The following is a 25,802-nucleotide window of genomic DNA, read 5'->3' as shown; positions in this document are numbered from 1 at the left end:
GCAAATGTACAAGTTTCACTTTGAATCCTTCTGTTCTCATGCTCAGAGCTTTGTTGTTTGAGACTTATTTGGAAACTATGAAGAGATGTTCCAATCAACTTTATGACTTAAGTGCCATTTCATGCATTTGTTTGAAGGAGAGCATCTTGACATGTTTAGTTTAGTGTAATTGTGTCTTTCTAGACTTCCATTCATGTGGGACAAAGCACGTCCGCTTACAGGGAGGGAAAGCGTCACATGATCGTATCTTGATATTGAAGATTAAAGGCCAAATGAAGCCAATTTAGAAAGTGCAAGTTTTAAGTCCACGGATTGAACTAAAATTGTATAAATGTCCACATGTTAGATTCATACTGTGTTGTATTACACAAAGCCACAGGGAATTGCAACTATTACAACATCTCTTTCTTTATAACGGCTCAAATTCAGACCGGGCTCCAGTGTCTGGCAAGAAAAATAAGCTACTAGTGATTAGCGCGGGATCTCCGGTTGTAAATCTCACAAGATAGAAAAACACTCAGCGCTGAGTGGGGTTATGTAACAGTAACAGCAGGGGGTTGGAGCTGAAGACATTTGTAAAGTATATAAATAACACACATTAAGAATGCTTGGAAAAGTGTGTGAACATCAGGTAAACTGGCTTGAATGTGTCGGTGATGTGCAGTGAGCTGCAGTTTGTCGCCTCTGTTGTTCGTGTGTTGTTGTTTGTGAGCTCAGAATCAAAATGTTCAGTGTTTACGACATTGCTTCCTGTGGATTGTGTGTGTGTGCTAATATAAAGTGCTTGTGTCTAAGTGCCGACAAAAAGTGCAGTTGTGTGTTTGCGTGTGTGTGTGTGTGTGTGTGTGTGTGTGTGACAGACAGCACTGAAATGTAACCCTGTCCAAACAGAATGCTACCTACCTGCTCTGTTATTAAAGTACTGTAGATGTAAGTGAATGCACTGAGCACTGGGGTGTGTATGTGTCTGTTTTATTGCTTGTGTAAATAAACATCTCATCCAACAAATATTCTGTCTAACCTTCTTTGTAGCCTTGTTCTCGCACACACACATTTTGTGGATGGCTTCCAGATGTGGAGAGCAAAAGCAGATCTTTCATTAAGATGCGCGTGTGTTTCACTCCGGGGCTGTGGAGTTTTTTTTTCTTCCCTTCAGGTCCCTTTAAGAGAGGCTGTTTTGTTATTAGGCTTTGTTTTCTATCAGTTCAACACGGCTGGTTTTTGTGGTCCGGCTTAAGTAGGCCAATGTGTTAAGAGGGAGAACTACCTAAACTTACAGGAAGTGTGTTTTTCCATCACACTGAGCGCTCTGGTTTTTATTTCATTTATTTTTTTGAGGGGGGGGTCAGTTATAAAATTAAAGCACTCTCTAAACCGTAATCAGCAGTTTTTGCTCCATAAAAGCAGAACTTTGAACACTGGTTGACCTAAATATCAACGTCACGAATTCTTTAGCTTTTGCAACAGAGAGGGGACGTGGTCAAACACAGACATCAAACATATTGAGACAATCAAAACAGTTGGGACAGTAGCAGGTTGCCCATTGTGGTGCAACACCTCTTCTTTAAACAACACTCTGTAATCGTTTCAGAACTGAGGGGACCGGTTTCTGGAGTTTTGAAAGTGAAATGTTGTCAGCACCAGGACTCTTCTACTACAGAGCCATGCTGTTGTAATGTGCAGAATGTGGTTTGGCATTGTCTTGCTGATAGATGCAAAGTCTTACCAGAGGGAGGCATTGTCTGGATGGCAGCATATGTTGCGCATATATATATATATATTCAGGATGAACAGCAGCTTCCCAGATTTGTAAGCTTCCCCTGCCGCAGGCGGGCACTTATGAATCCCCACACCATCACGGATGCTGGGTTTTGAACTGTGCGCTGACAACAAGCAGGGTAGTGCCCCTCCTTTTTACCGGGGATACAGCGACAAACTATCTTCACAAGTGTTTTTGGGAAGGGATTTTGAGCCCATGCAGTGACTTCCACTACAGAGTCCTGTTTACTGTTGATACAGTGTTTGTTTTTGGGGTTGTCCCTTTTTATTAAGAGATTTCCCCACAGCCTCTGAAAAGTTTCGTTATTTTTTTAAATTCAATGCCATTTTGTCCCTTTGTCCCCACCGTAGTTCAGCTGCCGCAGTGTCTTCTTGCTTCCTTCTGTCGCCGTAACAGAAAATAATGTCACCCCTGCATAATTCTTAGCCCTTTGAAGCGGTCCCCTCCCTCTAAGTCATGGATTAAGACCACACTGGTGTAGCAGTGCAACATTTAGTTGAATAATAAATCTATAAGTCAAGATCAAAAAGTTCAGTTCATTTAATTCCCCAAATAAGACACTGAGAGTTAACTCTGTTTTGAAATGTGAAACAGTGATTAATCGCGATTAACTACTGATCGTGTGACAACCTAAGTTTATTATAGATTAACCAAATAGTGTAAAAATAACTGACAGATTAAATCTATGCAGACAGCACTCTAAGGTGCAATATTCATCATGGTTTAGCCTCACTGGCATCATCAAAAGTTTTCAAAAGTGTTGCAGAGGTGTTAACTTGATCTTATCTGGGTTCAACATTTGCACCTTGCGCTACTTGAAGAGGGGAAACTCCAGTGCTGGTGACAGGAACAGTGCCAAAAATGTACAATATGTATTAAACATGCATCAAGATGGTGGGCTACCAGTTTGTTTATGCCTGCTTGGTTCTGTAATCGCACGTTTACAAGGAAATCAAGCTTTACTTCATCATTAAATATATCTGGCTCAATGAGCGTTCAGATTCAGTGTTGGACACATTAAATGCCATGACCCATATATATGCACGTTTCTCTTCCTATGCATTAATCTATCACTCCCTCCCACTTCTTTCCTTCTTCTTATCAGCCTCTCTGTTAACTAAGAGCCTCTTGGCATCAGGCGGTGTGTGTGGGTGAGTTAGTGTATCAAATGCCTTGTAAATATTCATTGGTGTGTAAATGTTAGCGTCTGGCTCTTGATCGTTGTGTATTAAAATGATTGACATCATGCGCAAATTTTGGTATCACACTATAAAATCATCTGTCTCTTATTTGACTGTTATGGTGAAGTTATGTAACGGATACTTCCTGTCTTTGCATGTTTCTTTCATGACTCACAGGTCTTTCCTCTGGTTAAAAACATAAACAAATGTAGCCGCAATGAGGATTACTATTTACTTCTCTGTTCCTCCTGTTGATTGATGATGGCAAGCTGTGAGAGCTGCTGTTTTTCTCTTTGGTTAAAACTCTGTTACAAGGTGATAGAAAAACCAGTATCTGATACAAGAAATTAGACTTTCATTTTTACCACTCCTACTTACCAGCGTCTTTATCGTCTGTTTTTGTAGAGTCATTGTCTGTATTTATCGATCTGTCTTGGTTTTATTTAGTCGTAGTAACTGTTTATGTAAAACTCAGACAACAATGCAAACCTGCTGATCCTGCAGACTCACTCTAAGGGAACCACAACTGTCAAGTGATGGACGCCACATGGATTTCTCTCAAGAATGTCAAGAAAGAAAAGCAAATATGAGGGCATCTATTGGTGGGCCATTGGCGTCAGCGGCTCTAATTGGCGCCATTGGTGGGCCATTGACGCAAGTGGCGCCATTGGTGGGCCATCAGTTGTACAACAAAACAAAAGATCTGTAAATGGACAATTTGTTTTTTTCAATAAGACGGCTGCTTTTGTTTTAATCACCCTGAATAACTCAGGTTTGAAACCCAAGGTGGTTTACCAAAGTTTTGGGAGGTTCATAGAAATGCCCCGATACATGTTTTACTCCCAGAGTCAAGTTACCCACCTCTCTATGACAGATATTTTGATCTACAACCAGAATGGTCCCAGTAGTAGGAATGATGCCAAGGATAAATTTGTGTTTAGGCTACTATAATAAATATTTGTGAGGACAAAAGACCAAAACAACACCATATTTTTCTCGCCAAAATGGAACACAGTTGTGTAGCTTTTTTGTTGCCTTCACATGATGACAAGACAACAGTATTGGATCTCAACCACTGATAGCAGCACACGTCTTATAATTACATTTCGACAAGAATCTAACTCCTTATAATGACCGTAATTCACAGTATATCCTTCCCCCCTTGTCAGTTAATGCTCCACCAATAAACAATTACATACAGCTGACCAACCAGACATCAGGAACACATCAGCCCTAACTGAATTTATTCCACGTAATTGATTAGTTGATTAATTAACCCTGTCGCTGTAATTGGATAATCTCATGTCTTGTTGCGTTTTCATTAGGTCAAGGGAAGGAAGCTGCTGCCAGAAAACTGGTAGCTGAATATGAGAACTGCTTCCCCCTTAAAGTGGCTTTATTACAGTATTCGTCTAACCTGGTAAATAAAACCTGGATGTCTGTGGCTGTTGTGATTTGAAACTATGCAGAGTAAGAGAGCCGGCCCAGGAGAAATAAAGGGACTTTTTCTTCAAACTGTGTGGCAGCATTATTATAATTATTACCAGCCGCGGGCAAGCTGAACACAGCTGAACACAGCTGACTGGTACAACCAAACAGGAAATTACAAGATGAGATTTGATGCCTTAATTTTTCCAGAGACTCAGAATATGAAGGATTGCGTTACTTTGGAAGGAGCATTTCGCAGAAAAGCACTGGCTTTCATCAAACCTGTTATTGCCAGAAACTCCAGCAAAATCACTTCAGAGAACATTTTCAAAACAAAGCAACTAAATATGTCCAAGCCTAGTACAGGTAAAAATGTACACGGTGAATAAGGGCCGAAAAAAACGGCCAGAGTAAAGATATTAAAAGGATTAAAGTTATAAAATTCTGATGATGAAGTGGCAAATTCGTGAGATTATAAAGTCACATGTTTGTGTGAAAAAACTAGCAATATAAACATGGCAATGGCAGCGGGAAGCAAGAAGACACTGCAGCAGCTTCACTACGGTGTCCCAATGGGGACAAATTTTGGTTATGTAAAACAGCTGTTTAATATATTTCACTTTAGCCTGCACATAGTAAATCTCTAGCTCTGAGAAAGGGATGTTCCTATCTTCTCTCTGCAGTCATCAGCTAATGATCTGAGGGCGCCAAAAGGTCAAACGTTAGGAAAGCAACGTTTGAGCAAGAGGTCACAAGGTCAACATGACAGGCAAACAGGAAAGTGTAGCTTTGGGGAGAGTCGGAGCAGATTAGATCAGATGATAATATTAAAGGGGCGGAGGAAAGGAACTTGAAGTTTCATCAGCTTTGATCTTTGACATTTAAAAAGTAGAAGTCTGCCAGATAAAGGAAGAGCTATTTCTTTGAAAGTGTATTTGTAGTTGTGTCAGTAAGTGCTAATCTTAGTGACATTAGCCCTCATCCAGACTAATGAAGGAGCATTTTTATGGTAATGGATTTTAAACCGCTTCGTCTGTCCTCGAGCCTTTGGTCGTGGAAATCACATCAAGTCACATTGTAAAGATATTTGAAACCACAAACATGAGAGCTGAAGATTGCTCTTCCCATTTAAGGAAGAGTCAAAGTCCAAAACCAAGCAGAGGGCTTTTCTCATCAAGCGTCTCTAAATAGCAGATAAATACCAAAAATGGCTTGATTAGCAAAATGCTTGAAAAAAAACACCGGCTAATGACGGCGGATTTAATATAGACACTCATGCCAGCTCGTTTGTTGTCCATCAGGAAAAAGCATTTTGTGGGCACTCTGAGTATCATGTTGCTGCAACTGAAATTAGACAAAATGCCTCATCAAGCCCGGCCAAGAGTAATGTAGCAGCTCTGCAAAAATGTCTGTCAGTGGTGGGTTTCAGCTTCACAGTAAATAGTGAGTCAAAAAGAGGCTGCACTAGCAAAATGAGCCTGATTACACAGATTTTGTAGTTGATAAAAAAATCAAAAAATTAACTTTGCCTTTAGTTTGAACTCACCTTTAGAACAGAAACCTTGACAAGCTACGATTACCACCAAGATGGGGGAAACACTCAACATAATTGTGTCGTTCTTCAGGCTATGAAGACAAAAACAAACAGCCTTGAGGGCAAGATGTTTCTGAAGTGGTGAAATGATCTAGTCAAAATATTTTGTGTCAAGGATGTTCAGCATCTGTTTTGTGTCTCCCTGTCACTGAGCTACTTAATGAGTCTTGGATGAGGAACAGTGGGAGTATAACAGGCTCTTGTTAATACATATTCTCTTGCCAATTATCAAGTAGGAGATTCGTTGACCATGTATACACAGTTTCAAATTGCATGCTCGATTCTTCAAGGAATTATGGGGGAAGAAATATCCCTGTCTACGACCTTAAGAGCTGATATATGAGATGTCACTGATGCCTCTGGGTAAACTGCTCCGCTTCAAAGTTAATTACAGAAGTAAAACCCTGGTAGTAATCAGCGACCTGCTGAAAGACTCTTTACTCTGATATCAGCATGATTTAGGGGGGGAGGATGTGCAAAGGTGGCTGGATGAGAGGGGATGTTTTGAGCGACTTCATGCTCTGACCTCAGGAGGCTTCCTCCCTGCAGGAAGAGTTGATCTGTTGGTGGTTGAACTTCAGCACAGTTTCCATCCCTGGCCTAAGAACATGAACAAACAGATTAGCTGTTCTGCTTTAAGGAACCACAGTGGTTTCTGTCATGGTGAAGGGATTATCCAAATTTCTGAAAGTTATACATTCTCCTCATGTAGTTATTCAACTACATCTTGCAACACACTTGTTATTTACATGATGTTCTCAGAGATCAAGCAACCCATGCACGCATGCAAACTAAATGCGATTGGGTCGGTTTATACTTCTTGGTTCCTCGCAGGAATTTATGCTAATATGTAAAAGTGGAACCATGGATATTGCTAGATACGCCACGTCAACTGAATTACTAATCTGTTCGTACAAATTGATAAGAGGCGGAGTGACGGCAGTGGGGTTTGCTGCAAAGGCAGATTAGACTGAGCTATCAGTATGTATGGATTTGTTATATAAATAGTATGGATGCTGTTTAGACTACTAGCATAGCATGGCTCTGTGGGTGGTTGGTTTGTCCATCCCTTTGGTCCCAAAAATACCTCATCATTACTCCAGGATTGCGGTTTGACGTAGTTGCTGTACACTATCTGGATTTCTAAATGGATTCAGTCTGAAGTGTTTAGACTAGTTGGGTGGTTAAATTAAAATTTCCGTTTAAACAATGAGGAAATCAGCCGCTTTGGAACATCTTTAGTTTTAACAGTACGCACCAATTTGTGAATAATTTTATAAACTAATTTTGACGTCCTTCGCCTCAGTTCCCTTCTATAAAGAACATTTTCACACATAAATACACCCAATCATTGACTTAATCTACGTTTATAAATAATATATTGGCACAGTTTTCAAAACTCTAATGTCCCATCCCTAAGGATTAATTCTAATATTATTGGACTTAAGAAATGTTCTTGCCTGTCCCCCGTGCGGCACTTAAGGGATTTATGTTCCAAAACTTGGCTCTCATACTTCGTTTTCGGTTAGCTTAGTTTATATTTGCTGTATTAATAACATTTTGATCATAATGTTAAAAAAGAGAATTTTATTAAACACTGTAAAAGCCGCCAAGAAAGTTTGTTTTATGACATTATAACCCCCCCACTGTGGGCCTGTTAGGATGGTTTCCTTTCTGATCGACTGTTGAGAAATCAATATATGAATCAGACAGCAGACATGTTGCTCTCAGACGTCCTTCTTCTCCTCTTGTTTTTTTCCACTGTCCCCCTTCAGTGATGAAACCACTTCCTCTTCAAACCAAAGTGCCCTCCTTTACTTTCACTCTACCATCAATACAAATCTCATGCCTCATTTACATGGCGAAACACCAGCTGCGGCAGAGAAAGAGAGTGATGTGAAGTGGAAAAGAGACGTTGAGAAAAGGGGGCTTCAGAGGGATTTCCCTTTTAGTCACCGAGCAAAGAGAAAAACAGAGAGAGGGTTGCCTAACTCTTAAATGTCCACTATTACACAGCACTGACAGAGAGTCTCTGGACACTGGTATAGTTAAATATAGAAATACTTTTTACTTTCTCCTACTCACACAGCTGTAAGAGCAGGGTTAGCCATCACAAATCAAAAACATGTGTCTGAATACAAGTCTGACCAAGAGTGAAGGAGTGTTACTTTGGACTTCTTCTCTTGGTGTTATGGAGTTAAAGACTCTCCGTAGAGGGTTGTATTAAAAATAAAAAATAAATAAGTGCCAACCCATCTTTTAAATTCATAGGAGGAGCTTTTTGAATTATAACAAGACTAATACTAACTCCTAGCTAAAATATCTGTTAATAAGAGTACAGATATAAAAGCCAGAGCCCGTGTTTGAATAACATAACTCTGTATCAGGTGTTTATCTTTATACTACAATAACACTGATTAGTTTGACATGTTCCTGGCAGGTATGTACGCTTGAGCACTCATAATATTAAATTATGTTTAGAAGTCATACACGCCATGTCAACTAAAAACTGCTCCGTGTTTAGAGTCTGATAATAGGAGCTTGAGTGACAGCAGTGTGGTTTGTAGCAGCAGTTGCTATCTGTTCTATGAGGATACACAGAAACCAGCCTGTGTGTCCCTTCAGGATACATCTGCTCAGGGAGGAAAGGGCAAAAACTGTGTTTCTGAGCGTGAAGGACTAAAAATAAGTGATGTTGTGAGTGGAATAATACTGAAAACGACTGGAGAGGGTATCAAAGTTGACGGGGTAAAAGTGTTTGTGTGTGAGAGTTGATGAGGCGAGAAGTCAAGAAGTCTAGCCATTAAATAAATGAGTCAGAAGGCATTTTCCTGTAACTCTTAGTTAACTCGGCTGTAATTACTTTACTGTTGTAACCGGTTTTACCAGATGAGATACTGTTATTATCTCTGCTGGATTTTGCAAATAAGGAACATTAGGTGTTTAGTTCAGATTCCATTGCAGTTGTACAACCGAATTTCCATAAGAGTTGGGACGCTATTTAAAATGTGATTTTGAGCCCATGCAGTGACCTCCACTACAGAGTCATTTCTGTTTTTAATGCAGTGCAAAGCCTTGTCCCTCTTCCTATCTTTACTTCTGAGAGACTCAACCTCTCTGGAGTGCCCTCTTTATATCCAGTCTTGTTATTGACCTCTTGCACATTAATGTAACTAGTTGAAAGATGCTACCCCAGTTGTTGTTTTCCTTTTTAGCATTACACAACTTTTTCAGTGTTTGACCGTCCCTGTCCCGACAATTTTGAAATGTGTTGCTGGCACCAAATTTAAAATGAGTATATATGTTCCATAAAGCAGTACATTTTTCAGTTTCAACATCTTATTTGTTGTCTTTTTGCTATTTCCATTTAAATACAAGCTTTAAATGATTTTTGAACCATCAAATTCTGCTCTTAGGGAACTGGGGTTGTACAATGTTCATTAAAGCTCCTTATGTGGTAGAGTGGACTTCTTATGCATGTTTAGCTTCCATTAAGGTTCTCCAGCCAGTTTCTCAACAAAGGGGCCGAATTGACTAGCATCCCCTGTGGGTCACTTAATATTGACTGGTACCTCATACAACCCCACTTCAAAAAACTAAACTATCCCTAGAAACTAACTAAATGTTAGATGAAGTAGGTATTTAGCATGAGAAGTAATAAATGTTAAAACACTTGAAAGTTAAAAGTGGAAGACTAAAATACTACTTTTTTTATTAAGGTGGAAGTTAAAATCTCCAGGAAGTTAAAAACAAATGTTCACAAAAAAGGGAAATAATAACTTTGGAATTTGACTATTGTCACACTAATTCCTGAAAGTCAGCGTGATACGACTACATCTGTTGCAGAGTTGTGTGAGAAAAGCCCTTCCTCCTCTGTTTCAGGTCTGAACACGTTCGGTTTCACTCTAACGCTGTTCTAACTGCCCCCACTCCCTCCCTCCCTCCCTCTACTGTGACTGTCTGAGAGCAGCACTTCTTCTCTCAACAGGAGGTTTTAGTCCCATCAGCTGAAAATGTCAAATGTGCTCCATTGTTGCTCTGATGTCATGAAAAGGTAAGATGTTTAAGATTCAGAGGTTTGTATGTTTCACTTAGCATTGATTTAGATGTTTTTGTTGCTTAATTTCTGCTGATTTTTCATTACAGGATTTCCTGTGAGGCTCTGTCAAATGTGAGCTCTTACTAGTGGATTTCTTGTCTTACTATTTGTGAGAACAAGGTCAGCAAGCAATGGCAAGCAACAGCAGCCCATTTTGAGGGGGGTTGCCACAACTGGAATTATTACAACATCAAATATCTACTGTTAGTGATGCTGAGTCATGGATTTGTAATTCCTTTGAGGAAGCAAACTTGAAGCACTTTAAGAAATTTGCCTTCCTCTTTTTTTCTTTCTCTCTCTCTCTTTGGTTCATCCATACACACCACTAATTAACGTGACGGTCTGTTCAAGAGCCAAAAGGGTAACTAAAACAAATCAACAAAACAGTGCAACATTATGGGGTGTGTCCCTTACAGTGTGCAGTTTGTGCACATGGGTGTGTGTTTGGGGAAGTGTGTTAGTTCTGAATGTGACCCAACATCGTGCCATGTCAGGACCTGCCGTTAGAAACTGAAGTCGGAAGGAATCCTGGCAAACAGGCAGAGCTAGGAACGCGCCTGGATCCTCTCTGAATTCTAGGATTTATAATCTGCTGACAGAAATGGTTGTATTATTAAGAGACTGCTGGTGCACAGATGCTACTGCGGTCTTCCTGTTGATGATAGCGCGACCACATTGGGGCTGAGAGGATGCTATTGGTTTAAGTGTTGTCTTCCCTTCCCAGACCACACCAGCAACAGAATTTCTATAAGTGAACCCAGGGAACTCTTGAAAAGATGTTGTTGTCACAACAATATAAATTCTTCCTGTATTTAAAGACCAAACTTCACAGCTTGGTAGAAAACCTTGCATGAACAACAGAACATCTGTCTCCGACCACAGTCATTTGGCTGACTTACAAAGTTGTCACCGCGATGGCCAGAATCAAAATGCTTCTGTTGTTTAATTTTTGGCTTTTCAGTCAACACTGAAGATGTTTTATAGACCCCTTAGCCACATGTCACTCTTCCCTCAGTTTCATACACTATCCACTGTCCTATCTCTCAAATTAAGCCTGAAAATCAACTTTAAATAATGCTGATATCAAACAAACATCTGTTTTTTGGGAGTGACTGAGTGGTGTTCCACAGGGCTCAATTCTAGGACCCCTTTAGTTCTGGTTCTAAAACACTTCACTGCAACTTCATCTATTTTTCTGTCCATTTTTCTGATGCCAAAGTTACCTCGCTGAATATTTACATACGCTTTCAAATGACATATTAAAATGCACTGTAACTAGCATTTTTACTTTTTACAAATTAGCATCATTATCATTTTGGCAAACTTAAGACGTATTAGTTGCAGATATTTCAGTTGGATCGGACCACAAGGGGCACACTAACAAGCCTAGACTGCCCATTAACCTTCAACTTTCTGTCATGTCTCTGTAATTTCTAGGGGGTTACGCTCAGTAATGTTACAAAATTGGTGGTTAGCATCATTGAAAATTGAAGTCTGGTTCATATCAAGTATGTTTTTTATTTGATTTTAGTTTACCCAAACGAAACAATCAATCAACAGCCAGAAAAAAGGAAATCTCTCAGTGGTAAAAGAACTAAACACAGCTTTGAAGACTAAAAGATGGCACTGATTTAATTAATGTTTCCCACATATTAGTCATAAACAACGGGAACGTTCTGTACGGGAGGGTTTGCAAATGTTTGTTTTTTTTAAAGGAAATAGTCTTAATGTCAAAAAATTTGATAAACCACAGAGGGCTGGGAATTTTTCGTAGATAATCTCCCTGACAGCAGAAGATCATGACATGCCTGAAATGTGACCGCTCAGTATTCCCACGCTCTGCTCATCCTCCCAGGAAACACGAGCACGTCATCAGACCTTACAGTCAACCCGGAGCAGCAGCAGGACCGGCAGTTTTCGAGGTGATGTCTTACAGCATGCTGAGATGTTGTCTGATTGGATTAGCCGTTTAGCATTTGGCCATTTGCTGCTAAACTTCAACTTTTGCAGAGTGGTGTGTCCATTCACGGCCATTTCCATGTGACATCTGGCACCATGTGTCACTAAATGACGGGATAACACTGTCTGGTTTCAATATGACACACAGATCCACTGTGGCTTTGTCTGAACTGCGGGGTTACATTGTTGTGTATTTGTACTGCATTTCCCAGAACACCAGCAAAACCACACTCCTTATTGGCATGAAATTGAGTCCAAATGTTGCTGTAAAGAAAAGACAAATACATGAAAGTTATGTAACAGTGAATAAATAATGGACACAATAGTGGCAAATATTTCAATTTTGAATGTGAAAAACTAATGGTATTGATATTTAAATACCATAAATATTAAAATTACCTGCAGTTACAACTCTAAATTTTTAAATATATTTTTTATAACTCTAATTCATAGAAAAAAATTTTTAGTTTTGACTTTAAAGTAAGAATTTAAAAAATGTCAGTTTTATTTTTGTTGTCCTTACGTCCCAAATATTTTTTTTAACTGGTCCTATTCCTCTTTTGTATATTTCTGTTCCTATTATGCATAATTTTTGTTTTTACCTGGCTGATACAACTCATTTTTTTGTGTACATCAATATTAAGATGGTTAAATAAATAATATATTCCACAGTGAGCTCAAATTTTTTGCTGGGAGCAGGAGTCTTTTCAAATCTTGCTCTAAGAGTGACATCATTGATTCTGCTGGTTGGTTGATCTTGCTCTCGGTCGCATTAGTTACTGCAATCTGTCATTTTGCTGCTATGGCCCAATGCTGGCCTACAAATAGAAAGGATTCCGGCAGTAGCTTACTAGGGATCAATAAATTGAAGGTCGATGACCCCTGTGAGACCCCGGCCGAAAGAGAAAATCAACCACTAAACCCTGTAAATGTACCCTCATGACCTCAGTCTCCTCTATCACAATTCGTCAACTTCATCATATTTATCTGTAAAAGCAGAGAATGAGGCTCCAGATAGAAATGCTCTAATAAATCAAGAAAAGAAAGTCAGTCGAGTGTTTGCTGATCCTGTCAAACAAATCAGATATTGGTGCTGAATCATGTTGAGGTCGTGCACCCTGGGATGATATTGATGTGTCAATCAAAAGGTTATGTGTCAAAAGCTTGAACACTAATTGGTGACTGTGACTAAAGTCGCTCATGGATCCATAAGGGTTTGGTTCTGTTGGTCAATAAAATGTGGCTTCTAATGGGACTTCTTAATCTAACCTTCCTCATTGGAGGACACTTCTTTCAAGTCCTTGAATTCCATCTACCGGGAGAATTTCCACTTAAATGGAAATGCCAATGGGTGGACTTTCAATGCTTCGAGTTTTAGGACTCTTGTGGTCTCACTACTTTGACTAATTATGAATCTGAAAGTAAAAGTGAAGAGTGGACAGCTGTATTACAGTTAACTCTGTCCCAGAGGTTGTGAGGTAAAGAGGGACCCACCACCATCCTCCTCCAGACTTGAGGCTGTGAGGAACATGACTAAAAAAGTAGAGCAGAGTGTTTTATGCGTGTGTGAGCGGGGGACTGTTAAAACAAAACTACATCTGGTGTTCCGGCTGCGACATGAACGTAAAACTTCTTCTTCAAATCAAAAAATCAGAGACAGAAGTACATGTACGCCGGAATCAAAATATTATTTTTAACCCTCTGCGCTACATCTAAATATTGACATACCCCCCATTTATCTCTGTTTATCTGCTCCCTCCCCTCTGCTTCCTCAGCTCTCCCCCTCATACATGATCCACCTTCCATGTCCCACTTCCTCTCCCTCTGACCTTCTATAATCCACAAATATTGACCTCCTCTTATCGCTCTTTTTCTGGAACGTGTGCACCACCTCCTCGCTCTACTGTGTTTCATGTGGGTGCTTCTGCAAGTCAGGCCTGCGGTGAAACAGCTCACTGGTTTCTTCTTAAAATTAGTAGCGTTTCGAGTTCAGCATGTTTTGCATCCACACCAAATTAAGAGGCAATTTACAAGAAGGCACCGCCGTGATTCCAAGAAAGCATAACTCAAAGAGTGTGTTTTTAAAAAGGGGAAACTACGTTTGACCCTAACCTGAGTCAGTATTCCTGTGTTAATTGAATGTGATGAGTCATTTTGTGAGTGTTAAGCCACAAGTTCTGACTTCAATGCCTATTTCGATTTTCCATAGAAAGCTGTCAGACCCATTTCTGGGCACTCGTCTCATTTGCATTTGAGCCAACACAAGACGGCTTTACCGATCGTGCTTTCCTTGGTTTTAACCAGCTTCGTGCTTCGGACAACCACGGACAGAAGAGCAGATGATAAAAGAGGACGGGAAGCCGCAGTGTGTACAGACAAACACGCTGTGGTTCTCAAATGTCACAGAGAAATGTGTACCTCTAAGCTGAGTTTCCTCTGCATTGTCTCTGTGGCTCACCTAGATGGAGAACAGAGCTTTAAGCTAGCTGATTCTAACCACATTCAAAACAGGTTAGAAAAAAAGAGAAATTGTTCCTCAAACTGAATTATATGAGCATGTGTTTTTGATCACCACCAAACTGCCACGTTTGAAAGACTTATCTGCTACAGTTTACTACAACCACTCCATCAACACTGCTCTACTCTATGTGTGTGTGTGTGTGTGTGTGTGTGTGTGCAACCTTTCTCAAGGACACAGTAAAAAAACAGCCTAAATGGGACCCAACATCTGCTTGTAGAGATCTGTTACCTAGATCCACGATCGATAACACACACGCACTTCTCCAGCTAACCAGCCTGAATCCATCACTGTGCTCGAGTCGCACGCTGACCTGAATACAGAAGTCGCCTCCTCTCCTCACACCTCCATTCATCATCTCCGTTCATAAAAGCATCACGTGTTTCAATGCAGTCGGCACAGGAGAGCTGCTTATTTAAAGTAGCACGAGTATCGGCTGGATGGCTTCAACTCCTCACAGCTGACAGTGACAAACGGCTCACGTTGGTGACCGTATGCAGAGCTGTGGAAAGATCTAGACTTTGTGCAGCACTTAAATCGATCCACCGACCCAGCCAACCTCAGCCTGTGCAGCAATGAGTCTTGTACATGACAGAAATCACCTGTTTTATGCTCTGAAGGTGCAGCCTGCAGGTTCACCTCTCTCACCCTGACTAATGACCCAGCCTGGTGATGCATTCCTTCCTTAATGAAATGTCCTCTCTATCCGATAGGTCAGTGATTAGTCAGTGAAAGGAAAGGACAAAGCACTTGAGTGAAATGTCATTTTTATTGACTGAGGTGTCCTCATAAAATGTTAAGTTAAAACTCCCTCAGAGTCCATGCAGTGGTGTTTACAGTGAGGAGGAATTCAAGTGTTTCAAAGGATGGAAGAAGAGCTTGAGCTAAGAATAGTTCCACCAGAGACGTACGTATAATAGGATTATTGATCTGTTTTCAACATATGAAAGTCTATTAGAGCCATGAAATGATGTTGTTATCCCTGTCTCCTTAATCTAAGTTCTGATCTAATGAGACAGCATATATAAAACAGTGTGTATAAAACTGTACACACATGACATGCTGGAACACAACACAGTATCAACGAACCAATTAAGTGTGTGGTTGTGTGGGGTAGAGCAGGAATGTCGACACAAAGGAGAGATGAGAGCGCTGACGTCATTAAGCACACCAGTTTCCAAAAACACACGGTTTTAGCAGGAGAGAGCTGTCCGCGCTTATCAAGGGTGGCACACACACACACACTCACACTCACACACACACACACACACACACACACACACACACACACACACGCAGAGGTTCTCTCGCTCTCATCTAGAAGATCAACGCTGTAGGACATTCCTGGGAAACATAGGCAGAGGAGGATGTTTACCAGGCTGTGCATGAGGAGACAGAGAGAGCAGCACAAAGAGGAGGATGTTTTCTCTGCTGTATGTTCATATTCTGTGTTACCTCATTACACACGGCACTTTGGAACGACTCTTTTTTTTTCTCCTAACATCTAAATGTTGGTGAGGACAAAGTGTGCAGAACTTTTCCCGGTGATTGATTGAGAAAAACTACTACATGACGACAGAAGTTATTCAACACTATAGAAATGTGTGTAGTAGATACATTCCGGTAATGCTAAAAGGTTTAGAAATGAGCCAAATCAGAATCAACTACCCAGACAACTCCCATGATGGGTTTTACATTGATCCAAAGCATCTCTGAAGTCTTCTATGATTGGACGGATCCAAATACAAAGAGGGGTTCCATGTTTTGGGGGTGTTTTTGGGACCAATATTAGCATGAAAACATGCTAGAATTCCATCATCCCGTGGCTTTAATGCACCCAAGCTGCAAAAACCAAGAAGGTTCAATTTCCACTTTGGCACTAGAAGAAAGAGAGTTGGTGCTGGATGTTTTCTGGTGTTTACATTACAGAAGGGTTTTATGTTCTGTAAATAAAAGTGATTCAAATTTTTTGAACTACGACAATAAACAGCAGATAACTGAAACCTACTGTGCAGCTTTGAACTGTAACTGGTCCTCTAAGACACTACGAAGCATTGGGTCCAGATGCTTTTCACCCAGGCTCCTTTTGTCAAAATAGAGTTATTTTAAATTCGACTTTTGCCTGGGATACACTAACATCAAAACAACTAACAAAAAAATGTACAGTGTCTTCTCTTGAGCGAGACGCCCTGTGCTTTCTCCTGAGCCATGAAGCTTCTGTTCTGCCTCTAAAGTGATTCGAAGTCTCACAGGACCAAGAAGAATGCTGACCTCTGCTCTTCCTTTTTTCTGGGTTTCTCTCTCCCAAGTTTGTGATCAGCTCAAATGAAAACATTTGCCCTTTAATTCATGCGAGAGATCTTAATCCGTTACCCATCATTTACAGCTAAAACATCCCATGGAGCGACATCAGTCATGCAGACATTAACTTGAAAAACCACCAGGACAACAAATACGCCCGAATCCTCGGATCACATCGTCTTGACCTGTTCTTTATTTATTCAGTGGATCACAGGGGATGTTTTCTTACTAATCTCTTCTGCAGTTGGTCAACGATCCAGGACACCTCAACAGGATGTATGCTCAGAGTCATCACAGAGAATCAGATCTAGGATAGAGGCCACAGGTTGGACTTTGTAAACACTGAACGACCTTAAAGCAGCAGAGTCTGGCATCAACGTGGAATCAGATGTCCGGTGCTTCCTCGGAGTCATGTTTGGAGAATTTAAAAAGCCTTCACCGCTCTGCTTTAAAAGCTTTATCGCACAGATTTACAGCACTAGAGGCTGGCTTACCTTTCTTGGGTCTTTAAATGCAACGTGGAATAAAGGAAACATTGCTGAAACTAAAGTAGTGCAATGAAGGAGTCATTTGGAAAAGGGCAATAAAAGGAGGGATGAGATGAAAGGAGGAACCCAAAGGCACTCCAATAAAAGTCCATCATCCAGTGTGAAATGTTGGGCTGAGAGCTTCTCGTACTGTACTTTCAACAACGGAAAGAGCAGTGACTTAAACCGTGGGTGTGGGCTTCATGGTTCTGTTGGCTGCAGGATGTACTTGGGCTCTTTTAGGGGAGGATTTTTTCCACCAAACTTACTTGACCTGAGTCAAAGTGAAACCATCCACCGCCTCTACAACTTCCTCCAAGTCATGAGAATGTTGCACTTTTTCAACCGTGAAATAGGAACATCCAGAAAACCCAAAGTCATCTAATTCATTGTTCTTGTAGAAGCAAAGATTAAAGCGGTCTGAAGCCGTACAGAAGTGAGAAACACGGCCTGATGTCGTTTGATATTGGCGATCGTGCAAGCCAAAGAAATGGTGGAAGTGTTATCCCAGGTGACTCTCCGGGACCAGGTTTCCTGAGGGGTCACAGGAGTAGTCGAAGTATTGAGTCTCTCTGCAGCTTACGAATGCAGGAGTCCAACTCTGGTGCGGCAGCTTCCCTCATGGTTCTTTGGAAAAGACAAAGTGGCCTTTGACGGACTCCAAAGTAGAAAGAGGATGCACATGGTCTGTGAATCCTAAAGGGGGGAATTCATCTTTGTTTGCTTGTGTTTATCTTTTTTATTTTTAAATTTAAAGAAACAACCTGTTTTGGATCACTCCATTATCTTTAGTGGTTTGTTGTTAAGTCAGAAATAGATTAATTGTGGTGCTGGTTTCACGCTGTGTTCATCGTTGCACTAGTCGTAGGACGGCTGACTGGTCCTGGCAGTATTTGGTGCATGTTATTCCTCATTCTCTCCCCCTTTTTCCATCTCCCTCAAACTTTCCTGTCAAATAAAAGGCAAAAAAGCCTGAAAATAATCTTTTAAAAACAACACTTTACAATCTGCACATCAGATGTGTTGTGAAAAAGTTGTTATTTTGCATCAGAACCCTTAACCCCGACTTCTTACTGCCTGTTGGCCCAGTGGCTTCAATAAAAACGTGAAACACATGCCTCCACACACACAAACACACACACATATGCTTAGTAATACTGCTGCATGTCCCACAGTGACGACTTCCTGTTTCTCTTTGTCTAACTTCGAAGTCTATTATACTGGAATTGTGTGGTTTATGGGGGAAAATGAGGAACCCTAAAAATAGTCGAAGGCAGACGGTCCCAGGTGAAATGTAACATTCAGATACACACACACAGTTACACACACACTTACACACACACACATGGCCTTTGTTGGCTGGTTCAACTGGGTTTTAAGCGAAGTGGTTTACAAGCCAAAAACTGAATGTGGGAAAGAGTTCACGGAGAAAAACTGAACTCAACTTTGGACATTTAGACATCTGAATATAAGCTTCATATCTGAAAGTGGCGAGTGGCATGAGCTACATCTGTCTTTCATTCCGTATTTCATAACCTCAACAAATTCCATCAGCAGGGATCACCTAATCAAATCAAACAGCTCCCAGGTTCCTCTGAATTTCTATATATTTTTTGGCCTGTGTCTTAATTTCTGGTTTCTTGCTCAGTCAGCATCGATTAGAAGCTAACAAAAATATTTTGCACAGATCCTGATTTTTCAAACATCCAGGAGGAGAAACCGTTCGGTAGAAAATCTCTCCGTGATTCAATAAAGAAAAGCCGTGAGCCAGACTTTATCTTCCCCTCTGTGTCACCGACACTCGCTGCCTTTGTTCGCCTGTCCAAAGTCAGCACCGACACACACACACACACAAATGTACCGGGCTTTTGTGCTCCATTCCAATAGGTGTTAAAAGGTATTGTATCGCTGGAAGCAGGAGAGGTTTCTTTGTGTTGGGGCCAACATGGAGGCACTTCAACTCCTTTTCAAAAGCTCATGCAGACTTTTGTATGTGTGCAGTCACTATAATAGCAATACATCTGACTCTGACTGAAAGAAAGAACGTATAAGATGAGAAAACTAGACGAAGGAGACGATGAAACATTCCCAGATTCGCACAACTTATTCATTGATGAACACCAGGAGGAGGAAAGGCCCCAAACTGGCATCACCGCATTTCAACCAGATGTCAAATCCTGTAAAAGTGAGGCATGATTTGTCCACCTGTCATTTTCTCTCTACATCTGACTCGCCCCAAACACCAAATTTCCCGACATCTGCTTCTCTACGTCTCTTCCCAGAATTGTGTAACAAAACCTACAAAAGCTCTCGCAACCACACTGATCATCAAACAGTGAAAGAAGCTGCCAGAATGACCACCAGAGCATCGGGGGAAAAGAATGACCCCTTCATCAGAGACTGCCTGAAGTCAGCTAAGAGGACGACATATTCTATAACACAGTGGTTCCCAAAGTGGGGGTTGAGCCCCCTTAGGGGGTGTCAAGACGCTGATAGGGGGTCAGGAGATGCCTTCCAAAAAAACAATAAAAAATGACAATGATTTAAAAGTGGCTCAAAAGTAGGCTGAGACCTTAAACAACTGAGGTGTGGAGATTCAAACTACTAGCACTGTTTATGGCGCAAATCCCCCATAATGCAATGCTCAAACCTTAACAAATGACACTGATGCAATTAATTAAGTAGATGAGTGACTAACTCTTTCAGTCCGTCTTCATATTCTGATTTAAAATGAAGCAGACTTGAATCAGAGTTACTGTAAGCTCTGCGGGTTGTTGTATTTTCATTAGTCATGACTCGGTTGGAGGTTTCTAACTAACCCGACTCCCCAGAGACGGCTGAACCTGACAATGACGAGATGTCTCATTTTGACTCATCGCTGTCCGGATGTACCCCCATTGGAGAGAGAGACAGGAAACGGTCATATCTTCCCAAGGCGACACAGCATGGATGCAGCTTCTAGTAAAGAGGAGGGAAGACGTTGAACGAGGAAAAATCTGAACGCCCAAAACCGAAGAAAATAGCTTTATTTTGAAGTGTCACGCCCTGATCTGAGATGCTTGTGCAGGGGGAACAGCTGCTCTGCACAGCTGTGTTGTTCCACCCCTGGCATGCTGCGTGTCCCCCGAGGGCCTTTAATCAAGCACCGCCACACAGGAGGACAACAGTGTGCAAGATGAATTTTTACCCTGATGAAAAATGTGACCTGGAGGTTAATACCTCTTAAAGGGTTCAATAAGATAAAATGAAGGGTCGCAAACTCCTTTACCTGAACAAATGAGTTCTTCTACTTTTTTTAAGGGTTTGTTTTGGGGGTTATTAGGGGCGGGAGGGTCAATTCAATATTTTTTTAATATATTATGCTAATATTAGCAAGGCAATATGATGCTTTATTAGAAAGTCAGTCTAAGGAGGAAAACCATGAAAGAAAACTTACTTAAAATCTGTAACAAAATACGTTTAAAGGGATAGTTCGTTTATTTGAACGTCCACTTTCTTCAATTTTTAGAAGATAAATCAGAAAACCAGAGAAGCTGAATGGAAGTGGGTCTTCAAAGTACGTTTTCAACTCTCGTTTCTATTATTGCATAATGACACGACCCATGATTTCGCATTATATTTACACCTTATCAAAATATACTGTTAAGTCTTAAAGGGGTACAACAAACTCCTCCAAACTTTGGTGCACTAAAGTCAAAAGTCAAGCGCTAACAAATTCCCAATTTCTCCAAATTCTCAACAATGAGGCCTCGCTAGCCAGCATCCCTTGTGGGTGTCAACACTTAATATTGACAAGTAACTCACAAAAGTGGGGGCTGATTTTTGTTATTCATCACAGTCTGTACCTTTTACTCCACATATGTGATAGTTAAGGCTTTTATTAGCTCCTTAGTGTCCTGCCCTGGAATATAAATGTTCCAGACAAAAGTGATCCCCCACAGAGCTCGCTGGCCTCTGTGCAGTGTGCTATTTCCAAAAACTGCTTCACTGATTATTCATTATTCTTTTGTAGGACTACATCCTGTCTTTGGCGGCGAGATCCCCCGTGTGTACATGAGAGTGCATCTGTGAGAGCAGAGATTCAGGGATGTCCCGTAGGGGGGCCGAGTGTAATTATGGTTTAGAATGATTATCATGATCTGTCTGTTTGTGGGAAGATATATATACTCCAAGATGACGTTCACAAACGCACAACATTTTCCCCAAATGATTCCATATCTCTGTAACCCTGCTCCCGGATGTGTGGGAACCTCTATACAACCCAAATCCACTCTGCATTAGAAACTGACATGACTCTGTAGTGGAGGTCACTGCATGGGCTTAGAATCACTTCCAAAACAACATCGTCTGTGCACACAGTTTTTACTGTCCTCAACTATAAAGAAGAGAGTAAACGCCCTACTAATGGATGGATGGATGGATGCATGGATAGCTAGATAGATAGATAGATAGATAGATAGATAGATAGATAGATAGATAGATAGATAGATAGATCATGTCACTCCCCACTCTCTCCCTGTTTCCTACTCTATCCATTACGGTGTAGAAGCCCCCACCCCCCCAAAAAAAGACAAGTTGCTGCCATCAAATTTTCAACAAGCTCATATTTTTCAGTTTCAACATTTGCTTTTGCAATATTCAAATTAAATACAGGGTTTGAATGATTTGCAAACCATCTAGTTCTAAAAAACCACAAAATGCATTCAAGAACTGGGATAATAAGACACAATGAAACACCAACTAAAACGTCCAACATATATGACTCTCTCCTCCCTCTCTGTGTTTCTGCGTTCACACCTCCACATCTTTGTTTTTCCGACACTCTCAGCATGTGTGTGTCATTATTATGCCATCAACTCTGTGATTGCGAACTCCCCCCCCCCCCCCTTGTAATCAAGTGACATTCTTTCTACACGTGCTTGCATGTGTGTCGACATGCTGCTGCTGCTGTGGATTCCTGTATGGCTGCTGCATAGAAACAAGTCTCTGTGGTCGGTGTTATGCAACGGCAGAAAGTGTCTTTTAAAGGAGCAGTTTGTCAAATTGGCCTTAACGAGCGTCGTCTGCTTTCACTCAGCGTAATACGTGGGGATGTTAGCGAAGCCAAGCTGGCTAATGAGAGTGAACCTAAAGCCTGATGAAAAGCCTTTACATTAACTCTTATCAGTGAAACATCGCTGACCTATCTCCATCCTGATGAAGGAGATGACTTACACTGTCCACAAAGGTTACCGGTAAACACACCGCTTGAGATATCAGGCCTGCTGTGTGTTGTGTTTGCAATTCAATAATATATATGGTCTGCTTACTCTAATGTTATAACTCACATGTAACACAGGGGCGGATGGTCGGCCTAGAAATCTTGTTACATACTTGATCTATGAAGCATCATTTCCCTACTGATTGATTACGCTGACTCAGATTATTCCGGGCAGCAGCAAATCCAATTATTTAGTATGTTAGCCTGCGTGTGTGTGTGTGTGTGTGGGTGTGTGTGTGTGTGTGTGTGTGTAAGAGAACCCTACGTCAACAGGTATAAACAGATTCATGTACAACCACAATTTTCATCACAGGCGTAGGTCTTTAAATGATCATTTGATATGCTGATGATACCCATGTTTCTAGCTAGCTACACACATCCAGTTAGAGCTGCACAATACTGAGAAAAAACAACATTTCAGTCTCTTTTATTTTGGCGGTATAGACTGCAATATGAAGAAAATGTTAAATGTTAATTGATCACGCTTTTATTTTGGTGAGCATTGAACTGAACAGCTCAATTTGCAACTCGTGAGCGTAGTAGGGAGTACCAGAAATGTATTACTTCAATAAAATACAGTATTTTTTAATATTGTGAAAAATAACTAAATTCAATTTTTGACAGAAATGCACGTATTAGCTTTATTTTGTATTGAATTGAAGTGTTAGAATTCATTTTTATTATGTATTATGACATAAAAAAGCCTTAATTGTGAGATTTTCCTTCCCTTGCTTGAAATTAAAAATATTTCAAAAATTAATTCTGATCAAAATAATAAAAATGAGTTGCTTGTTTTTAAAAGTAAATTTAAGAATTACCTTTTTAATCTAGCTTTTAATTGGGAGTAATTTATTTTGAGCCGTGGCCGCATTGCTTTAACATTTATTTATCTTATTTAAATATTTGAATGAATGCAAAAGAAAAGACAATAATATGATACTAAATGAACGAACAAAGGCTGAAATTTTCTTTCAAGCTCATGCTGCTGTTTGGAGCCTTAAGTAGATCATGAATTTGGCTTTTACAGGTTTAAATTTGTCATCATAGATCAATCTGTCTGCAGCTACAGAGACATGTGTCTGGCACACTGTGCTGCCATTCTCTCAGTCTAACAGAAAGCTCTGCCAACAGCAGGAGAGCTGTGAGTGACAGTATTATTTCCCTTTCCAAACTTCTCTTTAAACTGGCGCTGCTATATGTTAAATAGCTGAGGCATGATCACATAAGCCCTGTGAGCTTAGACCTCTGACATAAATGTTATTTAATGTAAAAATGTCTTATTCCAGACAGGATAACTGAAGAAGATTTAATCCTTTTCTAATCGCTGGCTGCAGACAAATCCAAACAGATACTGTAGGACGAGATCCAGCCGTCTGTGATGCGTAAACACACACCGCTGTGCTCAGAATTGGCTTATAATAGTGTTTCTGCTCTGCTCACAACAGCTTTGACACTGATTGACTTGGGCAGAGCGAGGTAAACTAAAGTCTGACTTCATGAGGGAGAAATCCACTCCAAAATGGGAATGTGTTTATTTATTTAAGACTGCTTTTTTGATCTACAGTTGATATTAATTCCATCTACGTTGCAGTTATCTACTATTGTGCTAATCTCCCCAAACAGCCCTCGACTCTCAGGTAACTAGTGGTGACATTTTCAGCAGTTTGAGTGACAGTACCTCTTCTGTTGAATCAGACCACACGAGCCAGCCTTCGCTCCCACACTGATGACCCTTAATCGGCCATGATCCTGTCGCTGGTTCACCTGTCTTCCGTCTTTGGACCACTTTTGGTGGATGCTGATCACCGCAGGCAGTGTCCAACCTACAAGAGATGCAGTTTTGAAGATGATCTGACAGTCATCTAGCTTTGTCACAATCACTCACATCCATTCGCTAGTCCACTTCCTGCTTCCAGGACATCATCTTTGAAGGAAAAGTGCTCATTAATACATCCTACCTGCCGTCAAAGACACATTATTCCAATTATTGTAGTCACGTGGTTAAAAAAAGTTACTTTTTCTTTTGATTACAGATAAGCTAACAACAAAAAGTAACATTGCATACATTATGGACACATTGGCAGGCAGGCAGGCAGGCACACAGGCAGTATAGGCTAGTACAAACCTGGGAACAGCTGTATGGACCCAGGTGCAAGGTCCCCTCGTCCATGACAGCTGTAGGAACAACACAACAGCTTCAGTACTTCAGCATTACAAGGGCCACAATGTCAACATGCTAACAAAGAGTTCTGAAGACATAGAGATAAAGATAGAGGGGTTATCCCCTCCCTTTAACTCCCAATTCGTGTGACTTGAATAAGCAGCAAACTACCACGTTAGCCACATCTAGCTAACACAGCTAGCTTGATACGGTTGTAAACATTAGCAACAAACTCCTTGCTAGCTAACTTAGATTGCTACTTCTGACACTTGTTACATTCATTAATGATATATAAGTGAAGCCTGTGTTTAACAATTCATTTTAAAGCTTGTTTTTCACACGTTTAGCTTACAGTTTGGCTGTCGTTCGCGGTTTGTAAGGTGAGGTGAGGATTTCTCAATCAACTTCAACTGGCGCATCAGTGACGTCACTTAAGTGTCAAAGTGCAGTACCATGTTTGACCACACTGGGGTTACACTTACTTTAGCGTATAGAGAGGGGGCGCTGTTTCACACTCAACAACTGTTGATTTTAATTATTAATATTAAACTTATATGAATAACAATTAATATTATCACTCTACAATGATAGCTTTCTTATTCTTGGTCTCATGTCAAAAAATTATAGAGTATTTTAGAAAGTCAGAATAGTCAAATATTCGCATATTACACACATGGAAGGACAGATATGTTGGTATGGAAACATTCCTGTCATATAGGTTGCAGTAATAGTGAATTTTAATTTAGCTGTTCAATGTTCTGTGCGTTCTGTAGGTCAGGGGTTCCCAAAGTGAGGGTCTGGACACTAATCAGGGGTCACAAGATATATATATTTCTTTTTGAAGTAATCTAAAATGTCGTTTATTGCCATTACTGTATGTATATTTTTTAAAAGTAATTTATTGAGAAGTAAACCTTGCAAATACATTTTTTTCTTTAGTTTTCTTTCGATGACTCCTCAGGCTAGGATTAGTTTACATTTAATTAACGAAGCA

The 25,802-nt window shown here is 40.5% G+C and overlaps 1 protein-coding gene across 4 annotated transcripts in view; it reads right to left on the bottom strand.

Annotated features, from left to right (window-relative positions):
* The window catches only part of nid2a (nidogen 2a (osteonidogen)), a 72,021-nt gene extending 46,745 nt beyond the window's left edge, over window positions 1–25,276 (bottom strand). For 2 of the 4 annotated variants that reach the window (XM_034677935.1, XM_034677936.1), the window contains exons 1-3: window positions 25,161–25,276; window positions 24,773–24,822; window positions 24,326–24,470 (exon numbers count right to left, since the gene is read on the bottom strand). The gene's annotated coding sequence lies outside the window, so the exon portion shown is untranslated. The remainder of the gene's footprint in view (window positions 1–24,325; window positions 24,471–24,772; window positions 24,823–25,160) is intronic. The other 2 variants (XM_034677933.1, XM_034677934.1) reach the window with 1 other exon arrangement.
* Window positions 25,277–25,802: the final 526 nt, after the last annotated feature.

Source organism: Notolabrus celidotus, chromosome 24 (assembly GCF_009762535.1).
Source record: "Notolabrus celidotus isolate fNotCel1 chromosome 24, fNotCel1.pri, whole genome shotgun sequence".
In the NCBI taxonomy this organism is placed as follows: Eukaryota; Metazoa; Chordata; class Actinopteri; order Labriformes; family Labridae; genus Notolabrus; species Notolabrus celidotus.
The sequence above is the reverse complement of the archived record's forward strand: the minus strand, read 5'-3'. Positions and strand labels throughout refer to the sequence as shown.